This window comes from Thunnus thynnus, chromosome 20, assembly GCF_963924715.1.
Source record: "Thunnus thynnus chromosome 20, fThuThy2.1, whole genome shotgun sequence".
Lineage (NCBI taxonomy): Eukaryota > Metazoa > Chordata > Actinopteri > Scombriformes > Scombridae > Thunnus > Thunnus thynnus.
The window spans coordinates 12,124,358-12,147,915 of NC_089536.1; the positions used below are offsets into that span (position 1 = coordinate 12,124,358).

Genomic DNA, 23,558 nt, shown 5'->3' on the forward strand with positions numbered 1-23,558 from the left:
GAAGAGTGACATGTCAGGGAAAAAAAAAGTTTTTTTCTAACAAAGTGCAGTGCATTCAGGCTGCCACAGAAAGTGGTGATTAATGTGTTCTCACTGGGTAATCCCACACCCCTAGCTAATGAAGGAGGAATCTATCATCCACACTGTGGTGGCAGATGTCGCGAGGACAGCAATCCAAGTGCCTGGGAACAATTTACTTTCTTTTCTCTAATTGTTCCTGAAAAGTGTGACAGGTTTGGAGAAAAACACTTGAGTCGACAGCTCCTCGGGGCAGACACAACAACGTACAATGATCGCCACTTCAGCATACAAACCAACCATTTTCCACCTGAAAGTATCACTTACTGCGGACTGGAACCACTCAAAAAGATAAGAAAAGCCATCAGACCATTTTCTACAGCTAAAAGATGTTCTATTATTATTACTCTATGCTGCAAAAATGGTCTGAGAGGCAGCGAAAGAAGAAAGCTACTAAAATAAACTTTTCATGCACTGCTTTGCGCTGTATAAACTAACTGTATACATCCTTCATGCTAACAAGAGAAAGTGCACAGAGTTCATAAACAACACATCTGTGCTTCATTAAGCTGGCTACACCTTATAATCAAGAGCAAGGCAAGAAATTAAACAGCAATTAGAGAAAAAGGGGTTGAAGCTAAGGGATCATCATTCATGTCCCTAAAGAATACCATGTCTTACAAAACAGCCAGAAGTGAAACATGAGCCAGAGGAAAAACTGTTTGGGATTTACTGTTGTTTGCAAAGCTGTTATTTTCTATTGGTTACTTCACTTTTTATGAGTTATTATAGGCAACAGAGAAAAAACATTTCAACATTTAATCTCAACATGTCATTTTAGAGCGTTCATTAATAACACAGTTAGGTAGACTAGAACGTCTTTCATGTCTTTCATGTTTGGGAACATAAGCTGCTATTAGCACAAAAGGGGAAAGCAGCAAAGTCCAAATGTGTCACAGCTGTCTATCCTCACATCATTTAATTTAATCTGGTTTCATGCCTGTTCACATTACTGGCCTGATAAAACAGCAACACTTTCAAACATCTGCTTGCTCGGGGAGCCTGTTGATTATTCATTCAGCTGGAGGTCAGATGGCACTCGGCTCACACAGCCTCACACCCGAGCTAATAAATCAATTTCTGGAGCAATTATGAGTAATCGCATGTGCTTTAAAGTTTAACAGTCTGCTTTACCAGGTGCAGTTTTACGTGAATTATGCGAACAAGTTGAGTCATCGCTCTAATTGCGCTTGTTTTTGTGAATGATGACCTAAGTATGACCTCCACACATACAGTACACTCCTCCTCTGGCGCTTTACATAGAAACATGTGGAGCTAGATTAAAAAGGATCAAGCTGCAGTCAGTGTGGAATTCACACATACACTTAAGAGGAAACACCCCATCAGGTATTCTGCTGACTTGATAAAATGATTTAATATGTGTTGATGTGTGTGTGTGATGTGTTTAATATGTGTGTTCTGTTCTACAAGGTGTTTTCCTGACTTACCAAGAGGCTCAGTGTTGGATCGCCTATATGGATCAGTAGGCATCACATAAAGGCCTGAAACCTGGTGATCTGGGCCCAAATACTACAAACACTTTTAATATCTGTCAATCAATTTTAAGGTATTTTTGAAAAATGTATTATAATTAATTTTTACCAGAAAGGGGCTGTAATGAAACAGCTCTAGCGAAACATTAGCCAACTCATTTTGGACTTGGGACCGCCGACTCTGTTGAGACAGTTTTCTGCTTGTCAGTGGTACAAATTTATGTGTCAGTTAAACATTTTGTATACCTGCTTATCCTGTTGCACAGCCTGTCCCAGCATGCTTTTGATGAGACGTGGGGGTACACCCAAGCCAGGTCGCCAGTCTGTCGCCGAGCTAAAACACACAGACAAACACAGTCACACCTACAAGATATTTACAGTCACTAATTTACCTGACGTGCCTGACGCTGTATTGTGGGAACCAGAGCATCAGGGTTAATTAACTAATGACTGAAACTGAACAGCAAAGAACTGATACAGCTTAACAGTCTGCTGCGCCCAGGCCTCGTTTCTTCTTGTACTTTTGTGGAGGGACAGAATTGCCAATGGGTTGCCACTAGCAATGAATTTCTAAGAGGATAACATAAATTCATGTGCCTCCAAAATCCTTTTGTTTTGGAAACCCAAAACAAAGTTTCCCTTTCATCAAAGTCGACTGTGCAGTAAAATCCAAATTATTTACATATTTCTCACTCTAAAAGTAGAAAAAATGAGACGTTTCAGCAAAAACTTGTGTAAACTGTTGTGTAAGGGACATTAAGTTTGGAAATACAGTTTACCATAGATTTGTTAGACAGGAAAAATTACTGTGAGCAGTTCAATAAACAAAGAAAGGAAAATCCTTTAGTGCCAGTGATGACAAAGATGAATCCTACAGTAAGCGTCAGATACACTACAAGCTGCTCAAACAGTAAAGAGAGAATAAAGATGATGATGTAGTGGGTAGTTGGCTGTGAACATGGCTAACACCCAGCTGTTATCATAACCAAAACAACTGGAAACACTGTCCTGGTGATCTCATCGAGGTCCAGTCAGATCAACACTGGTGTTTAGATTAAGCATCAAAGAGCTGCCACAAAGACTGAGTACCTGGCAGAGGTGCTGAACTGTGGGCTTGTTGTTTGAACAGAGAGAGCAGATCGAGGTCAATAACTAACTTCAAATAGCTGAAAGACCTTCAGTACTGGCAGGTGGCTGCTCACAGCATTATAGGTCAGATAGAGTCTGAAATGCTGCCAATTCAAAACTGATGTGAGTTTCATTTGTATAACTATCTTGTATGGCTGTATTTACAAATAGTATCTGACTGAGATCCGGTGGTGATTCACACTTTGCTACAGCATAAAGAGGACTGGCAGTTGGTGTTTGTTTCTGTAGCTTAACCTTGTCCAGCCTCCTCACTTTGGTGTAACAAAGAGATTAACAAAATACATATTTCACAGGGTGACTTACTGTAGCTACAGCAGTTAAAATCACAGAGCTACCTCTCTGTATGTGAAGATACAACTGATGTCTGTATCTTCTCATGCATGTTGTATTGTACAAAGACATTGTATGCTCCTTAAGCAGGGCGGGCTTTTCGAGATGTGCACAGCCAAACAAGTGCATTCATAATTACTGTAGGGTTGAGTTTTAGTAGTCAGTTCCAGGTTGGTCTACCTCTTTGTTCCAGACTGAAATATTTCAACAGGTTTTGGATGGATTGCCTTTCAATTCTACAGAGACATTCATGGTCCCCAGAGGATGAATCCTATTGACTTTAGTGATCCCCTGACTTTTCCTCTAGTGCCAGCATGAGGTTGGCAAGTTGTGGTTTTGACAACTATTGGAATTGCCTAGAAATCATGTACAAAGATTCATATCTTATCTTACATCCCCCTGAAGATGAATTGCAATAACTTTGGTGATATCTTAACTCTTCCTGCAGCGCCACCAACAGGTCAAAAATGTGTTTTTGTTGTTGTTCCATATTTTACTTTTTGACCAAATTTCTGCAAATCTAACAACATTCCCATTAGTCTCAACTGTACTTTGTGTTTAGTGCCACTTAGCAAATATCAACATGCTAATATTAATAAACTAAGGTCGTGAAAATGGTGAGCATCTTACCTTCAGAAGATCAGCATGTTAACATTGCAATTGTGAGCATCTTAGCATGATGTTAGCATCTAGCACAAAGCACCATTTTGCTAAGTAGCTACAGCCTCACAGTCGCTAGCGTAGCTATAGTTAGAACAATGCTAGTTAGTTAGAGCAATGCTTATGCTAGTATAGCTCAGAAAAAAAAAAAAAGTATGAAACTGTTTTCCTTTATCTTCTACAACTGGCGTGTGTAACTGATGATGTAAAACAAACACATGCTAACTAAGAATCAGTTTTTTTTACTAGACTCAGACTAACTGATCAGAGCAGAGCACCTCAGTTGTTCCAAAGTGTGAGTACACTTCACTAAAGTCTATGAAAAAACTCACCAAAGCCACATTTATTGAGTCATTGAGACATTGAGTGAATCATTTTAATCTCCCTACCAGCTGATCTGTGAGCAGCATGATGCTAAAGTAGCAACTTATTAGCTGATGTTGGCTACAGTAAATGATAAAGTACAATTTAAATGATTTCCACCACATCATGTTTATTTCAACTTCTATGGCTACTGCAGCTCCAGCTCAGGCCTCCCAGCAAGGACCAAATACAATTTTTCCCTCAGAGCAAAAGGACAAATTAGTCAGGACAAGGTCAAACAATGCCACAGAGCAGTGACACAATATAAACAAACGATTCCCTAAGAGGATTGGACAGAATTCAGATTTGAGAAGCAAGTTTGGCCCTTGATTTACATTTAATAAAATGCTATTGAATTCAATTGCTATACAGTAACTTCTCTAGGCAGCGCAGAATGCAACAAACACCAATGAACAATGATTCAAAGCCCAATTCTCTCAGATGTGCCCCATTAGCATCTACTAATGACTAATGGAAGAGAAAATGGTAATGTAAATCAATCAAATCCTAAGTTTTTTTGACAGGAGCAGTGGTCCTCCTCATACAAGGTCAACCCAAGGTAAAACTGCATAGCCTGAACCTAATTAAGCAATTACAAGCTCCATGTATGTGCTTTGTCGCTCCAATGTGAAATACTGTCAAGTGGAAGAACGCTGTGCAGACTGGACGGATGCTGTCTACTTTGATGTAGGCTTATGCATATGAAATGAGGTCAGATCCTGGTCATTAAAAAGAACTCCTTTACACGGGATATCACGCTACGAGAGGCAATTTCTTCAAAGGGCTTTTACTTAGGAGATTTGTAAAGGATTATGACAGGAAGGCATGTATAAACAAAGCAATGTGAGAAGAAAAGGAAAATGGGTCAGATAATGCCCTCTGTCACAGTTATTACATATCTCAATTATTCAGGCTGAGGAGAATGCTAGAAGTTACAGTGATCATTTGCCTGAGCAAGAATGCAGGACCAGTCCCACAGCCTGTCTGCTCTCATGTCATTTTGAATTTCTTCAATGATATTTTTAACTTAGTTGATATTGTTTCAGTTTGCTTGCAGTTTTTGCTCTGCTGTCAACAAAGAAGCAGCCTTTAGTCCCTCTGAGGATCAAAATCCTATTGCTAAAGTGCTTATGCTACAAGGGAAATATAATGAGGGGAACGAGCTGGAAACAAGCAAGTTGAGCAAGTAATATTATGCAAATGAACTGTCCAGAAAGCTGAAAGACACCACAAAACTAGAAAGATAATATACAATATAATACTGCATTGTTAATACAAGCCAAGAGTACCTCTTACATTATTTCCTTGCTGTAAACATAAATCAAGATGTAAGACCACAGGAACCACAAGAATGTGTTCACTCATCTGTTATTTGGTTCAGAGGTAAAAAAAAAAAAAAAAGTACTGAAAGTTAGTAGATTTACTCAAATACTGTACTTAAATACAGTTTTAAGGTACTTGTACTTTACTTGAGTATTTCTATTTTATGCTGCTTTATACCTTTGCTCAACTACATTTCATTATCATATTGTACTTTACTTGACTGTATTTACCTGACAGCTATACTGTAGTTATTTTGCAGATTTTACAAATAAAACCAGTTATCAGCTGATAAAATATGATTTAATGTCATGCATAGAAAGACAATTACATTTTGTAGACATTCTTCTGAACTTTAACTTGAGTACATTTTTGAATGCAGGAATTCTACCTGTAATTAAGTATTTTAGTGTTCCAACTATATGTTGTTTTCATTCTTGATTAATATGTTGATTTCTTTTTGATTCATCGATTCATCATTCAGTATATGGAGTGTCAGAGAACAATGAAAAATGACCATCACAAGTTAAGGTGAGATGATGATTACTTGTTTTGTCTGCCCAACAGCCCAAAAAACAAAAAGATGTTCAATTTAAAACAGCTGACTCAATAAACAACAAACAAATGATTACTGTAATTGACTATCGAACTGTCAATTAATTTTCTGTTTCAGCACTAGAGTCTTTGTACAATGTGGTGTTGCTACTATAAGTAAAGACTCTGAATACTTCTTCCACCAATGGGTTTTAGAACATTATTAATGTGCTTTGATTTTTTTATCTGATCCAAAAAACCCTTGAACACAAGTGACTGTAGGCTCATATTTGCTTTGGCCAAACAATCCCTGACCTGCCTCTGTACAACCATTGTCAACCCCTTGCGCATGACGTAGAAACAATGGCTCATTCTTGGCCTAATGCACGGCAATGTGACATATAATAAATATTGCATCAGGGGAGCCTGCAATGCTGTCAGTCAGGAGATAATGCCTTTCGTCAGCATCAAACCAACCACAAACGTCTCCAAAGCAAATGATTCCTTTAAGGTATTCCTGTATGGTAAATGATTCATAGTGCCTGCATTGTTAAAAACAGCACTTAAGGGGGGACTGGTTAAAGTAAATATAAGTCACGGTGAAAAAGCTTGTAGTATTATCCAGGGCTGTCTGAAAGCATATTAATGCCCAGCGTTGTTAATGGATACAAAGGGCTCAAGAGTGTTTTAGTTTGAATAGATATGACCTGGCACCCTTCAAAAACTTTGAAACGTCAATTAACATGACACAGTAAGTAATTCTATGTTTTTTTAATGACATAATTCTCTTCCTTAAGTATTTGTTGATACAGTTTTTAAGGGGGTAGCTTCCATTCAACATCATAGCCAAGTATAAATGAATTCTAGTACATTAATTGCTTAAAGGGCAACACATGCATTTTATGTTTAGTTTGAAATACAATCAATGCCTCACTGTAACAGTTCATTAACTTTTACATCATTATTTCTGACATGAAATCAATACTCTTCTCCGAAGAAACAGGAAATACATTTTAGAAGTACAATATGCCTTAACTGCTGATTAAGCAGTTTTATGAAATCAACAGCATCAGTTTTCATTAATGTTGTAAGTGTATTTAACTATATGACATAATGTAATTAAATATAACTGTCATGTTGTATGTAGTCATCTGTCAGTGCAACAAAAGAGATATGAGTGGATATCCATCACAACTGCTTTTGTGTGGTGCTAGCTGTAGAACAGTGACTTGAATAACATCATGAACTCCAGACATAGGCCCATAACACATTTCCTGCCATTCAAAATTCACAAATCCTCTCAAAATGGGGCCCACAGACGAAAGGAGGGAGGTACAAGATAGGTTGAAATTTTGGCATGTTGTGAAAGCAACCAACTGCTTTGTCTGTGTTACTTTCCTCCCTCGGCCAAGATTGTATAGGTCCAAAACATTAGAGTGTTGACAAAATGATGGATGAAGCATGGCAAAGTGGTTAGCGGTTGTAAAGGCACTGAAAACTTCTTCCAAAGCACAAACAAATGACTGCTTCACATTGTATCCATCACTGATACATTGTCCTAATTGGAAAATGAGACTCTGGGTATCAAAACACAAAACCACAGACACATTGTGTTGGAATACAAATTTCCCTTGGCTAGATTGCTCTGTGCACAACTAACCCTCTAGCAATAGAGCCCTTAAGTGTTCAATACTGATGTGTCAATAGTTTTATTGCTTCAATAAAACTGTTAATATGAAAATAAGAATAATGCAATAACAATTAATAATAATAACAATAATTATTTCATAATGTATTTGTTAATTTATATATTTTACACAATTAATTCATATGATCATTTATTTAATCTCTTCATATTTTTTATTTGAACACATTGGGGTTCCATATTTAGCATGTATGTGTGGCATGTTATGAGCTTCAGTAAAAGTGTGTAATTAATTTGAGTATTCATTTGTAATTATGTCGACAGTTCAAAACATTTCAAAACTGACTTACAAGGCTCAACACCTGCAAGCTACACTTACTGCTTCTTATTGAGCCAATCATCAAAAATCACAATATAATAAAAAGCTCTATGCTCTTGCAGATAATGTTTAGAACACTGATTGGCTGAACAATACATTATATGAAATATAACAGCAATAATACTGCATACAAATAGATGTGTAAAAATCATTGCAATAATTAGTCATTTTCAGTTCAGCTGCTATAAACGTATCATAACTATAGCTTCAGGAATGGCTGCTCCCAGTGACTGAATAACATTAAGGCATCCTCAGCCTCCACTAGAGGTCTCTGTGGCTCACCCCCTTCTCTCCATAGCATATCCCTATACAAGAACATGTAAACACAATTGTCTGCCTCACTACTGTAAACACCGGGGATGATGCAGGAACAAGGTAGCCATGGATCCAAAACAAAGAGCAAGCTATGTTTAAAGCATATATCTGGTGGAACTTAAACAGTAAGCTAAACATAGACACTTTGTCATTTAAAATATTTCTGAAGCTCCCTGTAACTTTGAGAAATCAAATTAACCCAGTGACCCAGAATCTAACAGTTTCTGAATACCCTCAACAAACATGGTTCAAAAAGAGTCAAACATTTAGGCCTCACAGAAGAATGAACTACAAGCATCAGCAGAGGTAGGATGCCTGGCATGGCAGGGCATTCTTCACACATTGGCAGCATGAGCGATGTGGGTCACTTAGCGAGTGGCCAGGATTCAAAACAAAGAAAAGGCCCAAGCAATGGGGTCCACTGGATAAATTTGTCAATGTCTTGTGCCTTAAGGCACCCAGCCTCGCCTGACCCCAACCTCCATTCTCAAGATAAATACCTCTGTCACCATTCACCTTCAGTCCCTGGACACAAATTTAACTTGTCATCCATCATCCTTGTGCAGAGGTATAATTTTCCCCCCTCCCAGTAATGAGTTTAAGACCTCCGAACAGGCCAGCCATGGGACCTCGCCACCGAACATGACAAAGCATTTTGGAATCCAGAATTTTTTTGTGGTTATTATTTGTATAAAATGACTTGATCTCACACTCCCCACCAGAAAGCTTGCCAACTGGATAAATGATTGACTGTGACATTCATAGCAACTGTGGGTCCATACAAAGTTCAAGCCGTGGAAGGTGTAAAGCTCCGGGTATTTGTTTCCCTCAAATGGCCGCGGCTGACAACCTTGTATGATAATGTGCCCACTGTACATCAACTTAATTGACACTTAAATCTGTCAGTAGCCTTACAAATGCCGACCTTCTTTGGGGAACAAATCCTTTTTAATGTGCATTCTTTGTGAGTGATTGTGCATGTGTGTGTGTGTGTATGTGGGGAGGGATGGTGATTGGGGAGGGGGGGGGGATGAGTGAGCAAGGATACAAACGAGATAAAGAGAGAAAGCTGTCAAGATAAACAGTACAGACAGTAAAAACAGAGCTTTTCTCTTCACTGTACGTAAAGCAAGCAGCCTCTTTAGCACAAGTTATAATACATCAAGCAAAATATGGTGAATATTCCTATAAATAAGTTTGTAAAATTCAGCAGCTGGCAGCTGGCTATGAACCTACACACTAAGGAAGAAAATCAAATTGCCTCCAAATCCCTTTTCACCTGTCTGATTAGGATATTTTTGCCATGTAATGTTATTAGCAGCCTGGTTAAAATGGAGCCGCTGTGCACTGGGGGTTGGCTTATTAATTGTTGTTTTCGTGTCACCACTGCTGTGTGCATCCAGTGATTTAATCAGCTAAATTCACTGCCATGGGAGCTGCGGCCTGAGCCAGGTTTAACGCTATAGGTGTAATAATAATATATTGGCAATGAACCTGTCATTACAATTCATTTCTGAGAATGATTTACATATATGTGCACTGAATAACACTGATTAGCCAAATGGGATGAAGTTATCTCGCTCCTTCATTGCATTAATGTTGCCGTTTCATTAATTCAATTTTCACTCACTCCTTGTAGACCCTGAATGTCTGCTCATCTTGAAAGATTGCTTTGACTGGCTGACAGTTTAGAGCAAAATAGTAACCCTATTATCTCATGGACATTGATAAGCACTGAGTTGTGTGTGTGCCTTCTGCTTCCTGCTCTAAGGGCAATAATGACCTGGGGGCAGCAGTTTCTGTCTCCCTCACAGGTACAATCTTGTTTACCTCAATCCCCCAAAGACTCACACCTTTCTCTCCCCTGAGACCTGATCTGGCTTCTTTATCCTCACCCCAGTCACCTACCTGGTCCCTTTCTCTAATCACAAAGCATCTCACTGCTCTAAAGCTCTATGTTATCTGGAGGGGCAAGGCCTCTGGTACTCACCGCAATTAACATGGGGCTTTGTAACCACAACGCTCACTACAGCAAGTCAGTCTCAATGGGCGAATACTGCAAACAAGGCCTGGCTACCGTGTATCCATTAATGATGTTAACAAAGACTCGATATAATACCAATAAACCACCCAGCATCTACTTGCGGTGGTAAAAATGTAAAGCTGATTGCTAAATAAAGCCCCTTTCACACATGCAGTCTAACCCTGAATGTTCAGGAACATTTCCTGCATGGGGTCATGTGTGAATGGGAGCAGGGAAATCAGGAAAATCTGTACCTAGTAACATTTCAGGGAAAATGCCGGTACGGCTGCGTTGTGAATGAAAGCAGTAACATTGCAGGGACAAGCCAAAAAAAGAGTTACTTCCATCGAACAAAAGTTGCTTTCACGTGGAGCTAGCAAACCAATAACAAGACTCTGCATTACTGCTAATGGACTGTTCCTTGCCCCATCTATTCCTGTATTGCCATGGCACGTGTGAAAAGGCGCAAGACAGAAATGTTCCTGAATGTAGCTGCATGTGTAAATAGTGAAAATCATTAGCGGTGCCTGAAAGGTTATCCCAGTATTTTACTGGGCTGGGAACTATGTGTGAAAGAGGCTTAAGAAGTATGAATCTGATTTTCTGCATCCACAACAGCAAGGTCAGGTGAGATTTCGACATGATGTCACGAAATGAGGCCGCAATTATTCTAAATCTCCTTCCCAAGGTGGAAGGATTGCAAACTGAGGCTCCTGCAGCCATCTCTCCTCACAGCCAATCCATTGAATGACAACAGACAGCTACAGTGATGCAGAGACAGGCGGACAGAGATGGATGGATCGATAGACTGCATATGCAGACGTGCCTATTGATAAACTCCTGCTGACAACGGGCGAACACTTCGGGCTCATCGGTGGAAATGTCAGTCATGCTGGCCATTAGTTTGCATGCATTTCAGGTCGGATGTCCTCAACCTATGACCGTGGGGTACTAAGGCCAGCCCACAAGGCCCGTAAGATGCCAAAACACTTTTTTATCACTTGTCAGATTGGATTCCACTTGGTGTCAGTCCAGGCTTCTCTACTACTGTATGTGACAGGGAATAAGGCAGCCTTGATTTGACAGTGATGAACAGATAATGTATGTGAGCAACTGAAATGGGTTTGATGTTGCCCTCTTCTCCATGAAATAACTGTACTACAAAATCAAAAATGTTTCTGAATTGTGGCTGCAACTAATGATTATTGAATTATCAATTAATTTGTATTCTATTTTTATTTAATAGATTGTTTAGTCTTTAAAATTTTAAAAAATAAATACATTTGTGAAAAATGCCCTTAACAAGTTCCGAGAGTCAAATTGCCTGTTTCCCTCAGGAGTTGGTGGAGACCAAAAACAGAGCTAAGAGAAAGTGAATATAGAACTTAGATTCACCAGGTGGACAGAAACACAACTCCAAATGAATGATAATGTTGCTCTGCGTATGCCGAAAATGGATATAGTCAACCGTACACTAACAATTTTGGTATATCAACTTAAAAGGTGATATATCAGTGTTGTGCTCACAGCTTGTTTCCGCTTAAAGTGGCTAAAAAAATCTGTTATCGCAGGTTTAAACAATTAATTGATTATCAGAATTGGACTGTATTGAATTGCACAACCTCTTGTACATTGGCAATGTTGTACCTTAAGGGTTTATTGTCAATGTACAATAAAATACCAGCCTTGTCTTTTTATGCCTCAAGTACTGCCGGCTGCATTTCTAGTCAACACTGTGTTGTACTTGACATATCAGCGTAAACTCCAGGCCGCGCTCTAACCGCTGACAGGTAATGGCTCATCACTGTAAGAGCTCCCAACTAGCTCCAGAGTGGAGAAGTCATGTTTGTATTCTAACAAGGCCGTTCTGGGTTGGGAATGGCAGTCAAATCTAAATTCTGTTCAGGGAGCAGAGAGAAAAATGCCTGATGAATTTGTCAATACTGCAGGAGTGATGGGCCTCATATGTGTGTAATGGACTGGATGCTTCTCAGTACAGATTGCCTGTCGAGATAGGAAACTATAATGAATGGCATGGAGGAGCATGGTTGTAAAGAGATACGACTTTTCACCTTCATTTAAAAGACATTGTTGGTTAAAGTCCCAATTCTTGTTGATTTTTTTTTACCATGTAAATTTGAGGTTAATTCAGATCTAATTTTAGATTCATCTCCTAATGCTGGAAAACCACAATCTGTGTGTTTGACAGATGATCATAATTGAAATATAGGCCTGTTTTTCAAATCTTAAACAACACTATTTGCTGTGAATAACAGATTTAGTTGTTGTCTGATATTTCTACATGCCTGTCAGGCAATTGTTACACAAAATAAGTTCCAGTGTGTTTTAAATGGGACTTTTGTTTACATGCATATCACAGACTGTACCTTTAACGGCTAATGATAGAAAATTATGATTTTTTGAAAATATGATCTTTGTTACACAATATTATTGATGTAAACAAGCCTTGAAAAACACCAAAAACATTTGTAACTTAGATTTTGTTGTGTAGTATCAATATTAACAGACCTGCCTATCAATTTGAGAGCAACAGAGACTCCAGTGTAGTCTGGATTTTGGTTTTCCAGCAAATCTTTTGTTTACATTTGGATCACAGATTGTACCTTTGACAACAGTGTTGTACATGTAGTTAAAATAATTTTGTTTTGCTGTTTTACTGTTAGAATTGAGGACCTTAAACATTCTCCATTGAAATATAGCATTCAATTCATTCAAAGAGTAGAACTAGTTTAATATCAGAATATACTGAATGCCAACAGGGCTACAGTTTTTGTGGGCAGGTTTAAAAGAGAAACAGTTCTGTGAAATAGGGTTTGAGTAAAACCTTGGATGAATAATAGACTGCTTCCCAAGCAGCAGCACTCTTGGTGGTAGGAGGTTAATATTCTCACATGTCATTAGGTCTGCTGGCTCGACTGATGGCTCATTGAATCAGGCAGCAAATGATTTCCTCATGCTGCAGAGGACAGAGCACTTCAAAGGGAAGGGGCTGAGGTCAGGACAGCACTCCGCTTTGATTAATGACCGGGGCTCAGCAGAGGTTGCCTGTAGGTAAGAATGTGACGGTGGATTGAATGTGAAGGGGACCGACTTTTAAGCTAGATTTGACCCACCTCCAGAAAAACTTGCAGATACCATCACACAGGCTGGGTTGATGGGTTGTGACTGAAAAGCTTGCTGACCCTCTGGCTTATACAATCATAAAAATGAAACTTGTTGGCTGACAGGCTTACCTGACATCATAATAGCATTTGCACATTTCATATTTTAATAATGAATACAGAAATACAGCAGCTATCACCTCTAAATGTTAATCTTAATGTGAGTTTTTCTGCTTTTTTCACAAGTTATTACACTAGTTCAGGCTTTATGATGTATTACTACACATAATCCATTAATTAGATACATTTATTCTTTTAAAAACTAACTGAAAATTGAACCATCTGATTGTTTCACTGGAATAAGGTTTGAGTGGGGATTAAACACACCACCACCTGGGTTGTCATTCTCCTGGGCCCCATTATCACCCTCCTTATTAGTTTTTGACTCAGCAGAACAAAACGTGACCGCCTCAATCTTTGATCTCTCACGCGCTGACACAAATCCTTTCAAGCCTCCCGACGTTCCTCTGCTAAGGTAATTAGCACTAATTAAAAGGTTTCCAGCTGCCTTGTGTGCATTTTTTGTTCCTCCACAACACATTGTCCTCACAGGTGCATTTCCTATGTTTACTGTGGGCACGTCACTCACATTCCTCTCCACTTGTTCACAGAGCATGATCAAGGAGATTAGGACTATTGTTTGGGGATGATAAAGGATTGAAATGCCAAACTTATTGCCAGTGGGAAGCCATTATAGGAGTTCAACACATTTGGAAAGAAAGGTTGGGTTTTCTCTGACTTGGTCACAGGTAAAAAGGTCATGCAAGACAGAAAAGTGAGTTTGACAGGAATTTGAATTCTTATGTGTATTCTAATGATATAATTGACTTACTTGCCCTTCATTACCAATTTACTAAAAGGTTATGAATGTTCTTGTTAGATTATAAATGTTTATTTCTCCTGTGCGTATAAGATGTTGGGTAATTAGTAATATCTTTTCTCCATATTTCCTCCATTTCAAGCTATTTCTTTCAATGATATCTACAGTTATAGCACCGATTATAACTTTGTGAGAGAATACGAATACAGATTAAACTTCTTGAGTGACTGAGATGTTTCCTGAAGTCTCCACTCTCCACTATTTAAAAAGAATCGGCCAGCCACATGACGGCCAATCTTTTAAATTCACTTGCAAGTCAAGGAGCCCATAAACATCATTAACCATCATTTCCCAGCCCACTTCAGTTACATGTGAAGTGTTCTTTATTGTGTAATGAGCCAAGAATCTGAAAAGATTGCCACTTCAAAGCCTCTCTTGAAAGCTGTCGCCCATGCAGCCTGCTGACATGTCAAGCTGGGATTAAACGTTCCCCCATAATCATTTCTTTGTTTTCAAATGAGCCCATTGTTTATCTGCACCTTGGGTGACAGCCATCAAGGGCACACAGTGCTGCAGAGGCACGGGAAGTGGCGATACGGATACTTCATGTGCTTGTAGGAGATTCACTTCAGCCCATGTTTAAAGTTGTTTTTTTTTTTTTTTGTTTGGAGATGTTCGTAGTTCTTGGAAATTCTGATTTAGATTTGTACTGCTGCCAGGACTTTCTGCCAAAGAAAAGGCAATTTAGGAGATTTAGGGGAAGGAAAATTTGATATGCATGTAATTTTGGACAAGATGTGGCACTTCTTGTATTTCTGAATAAACCCTTCAATATATCCTTCCGTTATGTCACTTTTTTATTAGTTTGACTCAGAAAGAGAAAAACTCCTCATGTGCAGCATACAAAACTCAATTGTCTTTTTTATTCTTTTCTTTTACAAACCATTTTAAACTTGATTTAGAGCACACAAGAGTGACTGTAAGTCTCATTCAAGTCTTGCCCCAATTGTTATGCAGGGAGATGCTCCCTCCATCTTGTATTAGAAAAACAGGCCTTTGTCCAAGACCAGCAATGTGTCATCAGTGCTGGGCCTCCAGTGAGGGAGGGACATTAAGCTCAGGCAGCAGGGGGACACTTCTCAGGGCCTTTAAGAATTACAGTAAATCTTCAAACACTTTATCCAAACAAAGGCCGCTGTGTAAGGGGAGAGAAAAGACACAGGAAACAGATGAATAAGCAACATCAATTACCAGGCCCTGACCTTGGGAGCCCTGGACCATGGCACACATTTCACACCAAATGACTGCAGATTGGGGCTGACAAGCCTGAAGTGGAGAGGCAAGACCTCATAAGGTTACCCCCCCATGCATTTCTTGGGGGCCAGTGCGAGTGAGGAAGAGAGGGAAGAGGATACTGAGAGGTAAAGGAGCTATGGGGTTCCTATAATAGATCAATGTGTATTTTAAAGTGAGAAAATTTGAGCACTTAGCCTGACAAAATAGGCACTAGTGAGATACAAGTGATACATGCAAGTGGACAGCCAAATAAGTTTGTTGGCAAGTAGAGACCTTTGAGGAAAAATGTCCAAAAGGCTGATAATTTAAAAGAATACCTTTGGTTCCCATCAGATTTTATGAAGCTTTTATGACAGCCGCCCTTATTTCTTATACACATTCACGTCATATCATATAGACTGCAAATACAAACAGTAGAATGGGAAAAACATTTACATGAGCCTCCAAGTTCTTAAATGATGATCATTTATTCATCAGTGTATTAAAAGACATACAAGAGAAGAAATGTAATGACTATGGTGAATGTTTTTCCAAATCAGTCACACTATCTGTGTCTATCTCCTTTATTTAGATCCATGACACACAATCATCAGAACCCTGGAAAATGACCGCCTTCGCTAAAAAAAGAAGCTGACATTGAACCACTGAAAGGGGAATGGCCACTTGACCTCATAACACTCTGAGAGAACACTGTAGTAATTAATTGCCCAACAACATACCCTGCATGATGACATGCGGTCATTCTAGACAAAACAATGGAATCACGCCTTTTGCATACCAACCGCAGCGCACAAAATTAATTCAATCTGAGTCGCCTCCAATTAGCCGGTGAAGCAAGAGGTGCAAAGCGCAGTCAGACTACTACTGACAGTAACAGTAACTGACAGAGGGAAGGTGCAGAGAAAGAACATGATTATACATTTAAGTTTTGCAATGTCAGTATTACTATTATCTGACTAGTAGCCCTGAAACAATTTGTTGATTAATCAAAAAAGTTAATTATCAAGAAAAAATGCCAAATATTTGCTGGTTCCAACTTCTCAAATGTGAAGATTAGCTGCTTTTCTGTTTTACATTATTGTAAATTTAATACCTTTGGAGTTTGGAGAATTTGTCAAACAATACAAATAATCTAAAAACATCAGCTTGGACATTTTCTAACATTTTATAGATTAAACAACTAAAAGATTAATCAAAGAAAGTAGTGACAGATTAATTGATGCTGGAAATAATTGTTGGCTGTAGCCCTGCTGAGTACTTAGCTGTCTTTTAAGTCTTATAAGCATTTTAATTAAATAATTACAAGATTAATCAATAGATTATCTGTCTATTGTGGTATGCATAGCTGACCAGTCTCTATATTGATTCTTTTTTAGCCATAGTCGTAAGGCTCAATGAACAAGTGAACTGTTGATAAAGTACCTGAGCACTGCACCTAAACCTGAAGCCATTAACAAAGTCTTTGCTCCCCACAAGCGTAACCGAAACCCTGACTGAATTAGTGCACCCTTTAATTACGAACAACCTTAAATCAGAGCCTTGAATCTGAACTTTTTAATGCTCCGCACGCTCTAGCTAAACAATTTGCAGTGAAAAACTGTATTAACAACCTGCCTGTTTCTGCATTGATTGTCACAACATTAACAGTCCCCTGACTTTCTAGTGCTGGAGGGGACCAAATTGTAAGGCATTACTCACAATAACGCATATGTTATAATCACAGAGAACTTACTTAAAATTCAATCCACTTTGGCATCATTATCATTTATCAACATAATGAATGACTCCTTCAGAGTATGGTAATTATAATTTGATAAATCATCAGCAGAAAATTAACTAGATGTCAAAACATTCATTGGGAAGGGTGATGAATCGAGGATGATTGTGGTGATGAATTGTGTTAATCTGCGCAGTATGTATCCAGTGAAATGGCTAAACAGCCCAAGATGGATGGGGCACAGAAGCTGCAAGGTCAGACCACAAAGCTGCAGGAAGGCGAAGAATAAAGGAAAAGCTGTGCCTGTATGCATGTTTTACTTTTTATTTATTTCGCTGTTGGCTTCATAAATACTTATCTATTGAGGGTAGTGCTGACACAATTAGTCAATTAACCCACCGGTGGATCAACAGAAAACAAAATCGACAGCTGATAATCGCAATAATAAATCGCTTTGAGTCATTTATTAAGCAAAATAATTTCTCAAATGTGAGAATTTGACTGTCCTCCCAAGAAAAACAACAAGCAAGGGCCCCAAAACGAAATATGTTCAATTTCACGTGACAACGCCCTCTAGTGGCTGTGTAATTATGACAGGAGCGAATGGAAGAAATCCAGTGATGTTATTATAGAGCGACAAAGTCCATGTAGGAAGTAGGTTAGGGTGGATGGATGGGTCAATGAAACATCCAACTTTAATATGGGGGATCACACTCAGATTGTTTCCATTTTCCAACTGCGAATCAACATTGGTTTTTTGGGGTTTTTTTAAACCATGGCCACAACCATTCCCTAACCTGAACCATGTGGTTGTTACTGTAGCCATGATGTCCAAGTTCCCCTAAACCTTAAGTTTACCAAGTCATTTTTGTACCTAGACCTAACCTTAGCTATAGCATTGTCATATAAGACATATTTCTTTTTTAACAATTATTTGTAATGGTTTTAGAAGGGTTTTGTGGGCGGCTGTGGCTCAGGAGGTAGAGTGGGTCATCCACTAATCAGAGGACTGGTGGTTCGATCCCTGGCGCCTCCAGTCCACATATAGAAGTGTCCTTGGGCAAGATACTGAACCCCAAATTGTTCCCGATGGCTGCGCCAGCGGTGTGTGAGTGTGTGTGTGAATGTGCATTAGATTAGATCCTGATGAGCAGGTTGGCACCTTGCACAGCAGCCTCTGCCATCAGCATATGGATGTGTGTGTCAATAGGTGAATGTTGACATCTATTGTAAAGCGCTTTGAGAGCTCATAAGACTAGAAAAGCGCTATATAAGTGCAGTTCTTTTACCATTTCAAGACAAAGACAAATGATGTCATCCTGCCAAACAGGCACCAGATCAGAAAATGTTTCTATGTGTCATTCTAGAGTGCATGGACCAATGACATATTTTTCTTTTTAATTTGAAGGACTTTGCTGCTTTTCTCTCAAATGAATATGATTGAGTTTTGTACTGTAGTTAGGACAAAAAAAGGAATTTGAGGATGTCACCTTGGGCTCTTGACATTTTTAACTATTTTCTGACATTTTACAGACTTAAAGATTAATTAATTTATCAAAAAAAATCTACAGGGTAAATGATATGGCTGTAGATCGACACTCCATTTTGTTGTACAATCGTTTTTGTTGCACTAATACCAAAAAAGTACTGGTCTCATAACCTTCCCTCCACACACCCATAATCGTGATTCCCTCTTGGATGTTCCCAATGTGAAAGATGTGTCTGCTAAGTGAGAGAGGTCAAACATGAATCCAGATATTTATTACATGTGCTGAAACCAGATGGAGGCAACACATTCATCACAGCACCGTGTCACTGAGGTAACACCCGTTCCCCATAAAAAGCAGCTCCCTCTTCCCAGCATGGGCACTGGCCTCGACTGGTGTTTACAGTGACCAAACGTTGGGTTAGTCCGGCAGCCAGTCGCCTTAATCATCCCTACCTCACTCCGCCTGGCTCTGACCAACTGTGGTTATTTTTAAAACTTTTGCTTTTATCAATACTTTCTGCTCTACTGCTGTTGGGCAGATATTAAAGCTGCAGCAGGGCAAAGAAGGGCGTTTCTGACACTTGCTCCCTCATTTATCAGTCCCCTTCATAGGAGCCGTCAGTGACAATGAAAAGATTTCACAATACCGCTAGGCAGAAACTCATTCCACCAGTCATCCATCATGCTCAGCCCAGCGGCCGTTCCACTGACCTAATCGGTAATGCCTGGCTGCATGCTGGAGACTTCTTAGAGCCCCCCTTCATTAGGCCTATTTAGAATGAGGCAAGTCATAGGGCTAAACCCTGTTACTGGGTGGGACCTACATGCCTTGCAACCCATACCCATTTGGACCATATGAACCACATCATCGTTTTAAAAAGCCTCATGTCCACAGCCTTCAAGCCCAGGAGGGAATAAAATATTTCCATCCATGCATCAAGACGCTCTTGGAAAGGCAATAAGAATTTCAGATTTTTCATGGTAAAAAGATTTATCCTTTCATGTATTCTGGTCAAAAAAAAAAAAAAAAAAACGGGCGGAAAATACACACCATTAACTATCCAATACACAAATGGCACATAAAACCACACCAACTGAAACAACAGCAGTAAATAATTCACGGTGCTCCCAACAGAGATAATTTGCAAAGTTGTATTTTTGCTGGGAGGGGGTTAAATCTGCCTAAATCAGGCTCTCACTGGCTCGGAGGACTTCTTCAGCAGTTTCCCCCCTCCCACTGAGGGGCGGTACGTAGAGGTTCAGCCAGGTCGCGGAGCTGCTGAGAGTTTGGATCCCACTCCATGGCTCTGCCAGCCCCGAGTTCAGGCAACACTCTGGTGAGCGTTAGTTAACACACAGGAGGACAGCGGGGGGGGTCCAGGAGTGCTCTCTGACCCAACACTGGCTATTATAGAGAGATTATTCCCTAACCCCCACAGCTGAGTTTTCTGGCACATTTCCCTTATCTGCAGCACTCTTTTTGCTGCTCCATCTATTATGGCTGTCTAATGTGACCTGTCTCTTTTGTAAGTCACTCAAGGAAAACTGTGTTCATCTTGCCAACATTTGGGTCAAATTAAGCTTGAACAAAGATGTTCATTGTCTCATATTTGAGGAGAATGTAAAACACATAACACTTATCCTCCCAATGTGGTGCCAATACCATTAGAAAGGGAAATCAAGAAGCACTTGGGGCAATAGTACAACTTCACATAAATACTATAGTTGGCTTTTTCAGTCGAACTAATTGGACTGAATGGTTTTAAAGATGTCTAAATTAGCCTTAAGACAGAACATTAAGAGACCCTAGATGAACTCCCAGACCAGCTGCAATCTGGGAATGTGAGGATTTTGAAAATCCTGTCGATACGAAAACCAAGAGGAGCCAAAACTCCAAACAGCATCCGTCGTGTTCACTGACAGCTGCACTTTGGAGGTTACAGTTGGCACTAGACGAGGATCAACCAAGAAATAATGAGAGAAAAATAACCTTTGACTTAAACTGAGGGGAACAGCAGCTCCTGGTGAGTTTCAAATGGTTCAGTATTGTGCTCTGATGTGCCTTGCCTTGTTTGTAGCCACAGGCAGAGTTGTTGTTTGTGAATGCTACTTGGCAGAGGTGTTGAGGCTGTGTGAGACCTGCTGATGGGCCACAGGGTTCTTGCCTGACCCGTGGATATTCACAATGACATACAGGCAGATACAAGAAGGCGTCACACTGTGACACAACTTTTACTTTCATTCTACATATATAAACAACATTGTGATTTACCTACAATACAGATACAGATAATGCTATCAACGATTAACACTCATCCGGTTATGCTACAATCTGACCCTTTTTTTCTATTTATTTATATATTCTTGATTGTACTTTTTGTATTTCATAGACGTTACCATCTCTCCACTCTGGCTATCTATATAGATAAGGGGTTGAATGGGTAGGGAGTTATGTTCTTATGTTCATTTTATTGTTTTCTTTTTCCCCAACAAAAATCCTCAGACACTTGTGGCACATTTTTCACTTGCATGTTTCATTATTTTACCATTAAAGCAAATAGCTCAAAGCAGTACCAGACCATTGTTACACCTGAGTAAATAATTGCATCACATGCTAAATCTGCTTCAAGTGTTAACATGATAACCAACATTTCAGCATTGTAATGAAAGAAATCCTGCATGTATTTTTCGAAATCCTTAGTGGATGTGTTGGTTGTGCTTGGCCCTGATTAGGTTAAATTATCTCACTGTAAACAAAGCAAATGCTTAAATGATGTGGGGAAAATGTGCTCTGAAGTGTAAGCAACAAATATTCCCTCAACCCTGTGTGGCTAGTAATGCTCATATCCTATTATTCTGCTAACTATCAGCAATTATCTCCCTGTCAAAGCTCCAGGTGACAAATTCTCCCCATATCCCGCCTGGCAGTATCATCAACCGGACATGAGCTTCATGTGATGGAAACTAAATCACTGGCTCTGCTCACAGCCCTGACAGACAAATGGAGTGCCTTGGAAAAGCTAGGCCCATCATTCTGGGCTGGGGAAGAAAAAAAGTCTCTCCCTCCCAGCTGACCTTTTTTTTATTCGCTGAGAGAGGAGATTAAATACCACAGATTCTGTATGTATGGTCTGTTTCCAAAATATGAGAATTATTAATGGCTTTTGCGGAGGGCCCGTTTAATCTTCTGCCAAGTTGCAGTCATCGTTTTTACCTTGGGCTGTTTTTTTTCTTACAGATGGTCCCAGAAAAACAGGAACTGTGCTTTATCCTTACAGCAAAGGCAAAGGAAGTGTGTGGGCAGCGTCTGGGCGGCAATAGTATGACAGAATAATCATCCCTCTTGAGGCGACGTATAACATTATGATGCTAACAGTATTTTAAAAATGTGCAACTCTGTGTGAATGGATGTGAACGTTCTATAGACTTGGCAAGGACGCCAAACACATCTCGACAAATGAGCTCCCGCGGACACTTAATTGTTTCACACCTCCACCAAGGTTTCTCTTTGCTGCACGATCATTTTCACCAGCTGAGGATTAATATCTCATGTTGTTATTAGCAGTGTGCTAGTTTGAGCCAGAGATGCGAGAAAGCGCACCTCCCCTGAAGTGTGCATACCTACAGCCACATGCCACTTTTCACACAGAGGGCACAAATCAACTCCCAAAGCCAGAATGACGACTCAATCACAGGAGCATGACACAACTAGTAAATTATTCTCTTGTCTTTTTGACCTCATGGCCCATTGAACCTTGGCTGAACAAGTGACCTGCTCGGTTGATTTAGAAAGCTCCAAAGAAAGTGCATTTGCAACTGCATTATAGTATTTGCATCTCAGTGAAATTAGCTCTGCTGGCTGTGTCAGCAACTTCTTTTATGGCTTTACAGTTTACTCCCCTTTTATTCTACTTTAGCAGCAAAGAACTGAGGACATTAGTGTTATGCAACTTACTAAGCCTAAATGAAAAGAACACAAAGTCTAATGAAGTAACAATTAATTGTCCCAACTATGCAACAAGTCATTGACTTCATTACAGATAATGACTACACAGTTAAGTCACCAGGGTCACCTTATGTATAAAATGCTCCACATAAAATGGTATTTTTGCCAGGAATTTCATAAATTCAAATAGGGGATGATCACTCTTCCAAGCAGATGCCTGTGACTCACAACTAAATTGTCATCATTGTAATCATAGCCACAGTGTTTCATCATCTACTAGAATCAGATTAATCATATAATGTCTCCTCTCTACATAAATTAAACAAAAAAAAAGTGTACATTTAGGGCAAAGGGTTTGGACTGCTTCTCTCCGGCTGGCATCACTGGGTCGTTCACAAACACAAGCTGTGTTTTCTCCTCTGTTTTCTAGGCAGTAAGTTAAGTGGACTCTGCTGCCTCTCCCATTTGTGATAGTCATGGACATCAAGGCACCCTCAAGATCTGGAGAGTGTACGGTTTGGTGACATTGATGTCTGCAGATGATGTTTTCCTTTTGGCTTCATCTGACATGTGACTGTTTGTAAATGGAGGACCAGCAGCTAAAGCTGAAGCCATGCTTCTCTCATGAAAAAAGCAGATTGTTTGATAATCTTAAGGAGGGAGCTGCTGCCCCATGTGAAGGAGTTTAGCTATTATGTGATATTTGTCACAAGTGTTGGCAAAAAGGATTTAGACACTGACCACCGGTTAGGGGAATTGACTGCAGTAACATAAGTTTTGTTTTCAGATTAGGGTGGTGACAACAGAGCTGAGCTATAA

The 23,558-nt window shown here is 39.6% G+C and overlaps 1 long non-coding RNA gene across 5 annotated transcripts in view; it reads right to left on the reverse strand.

The window, feature by feature from the left end:
• The window catches only part of LOC137172565 (uncharacterized), a 225,102-nt gene that overhangs the window by 106,521 nt on the left and 95,023 nt on the right, over positions 1-23,558 (reverse strand). For all 5 annotated transcript variants that reach the window (XR_010925007.1, XR_010925006.1, XR_010925009.1 and 2 more), the window contains exon 4: positions 1,818-1,905. This is a non-coding gene — a long non-coding RNA (uncharacterized lncRNA). The remainder of the gene's footprint in view (positions 1-1,817; positions 1,906-23,558) is intronic.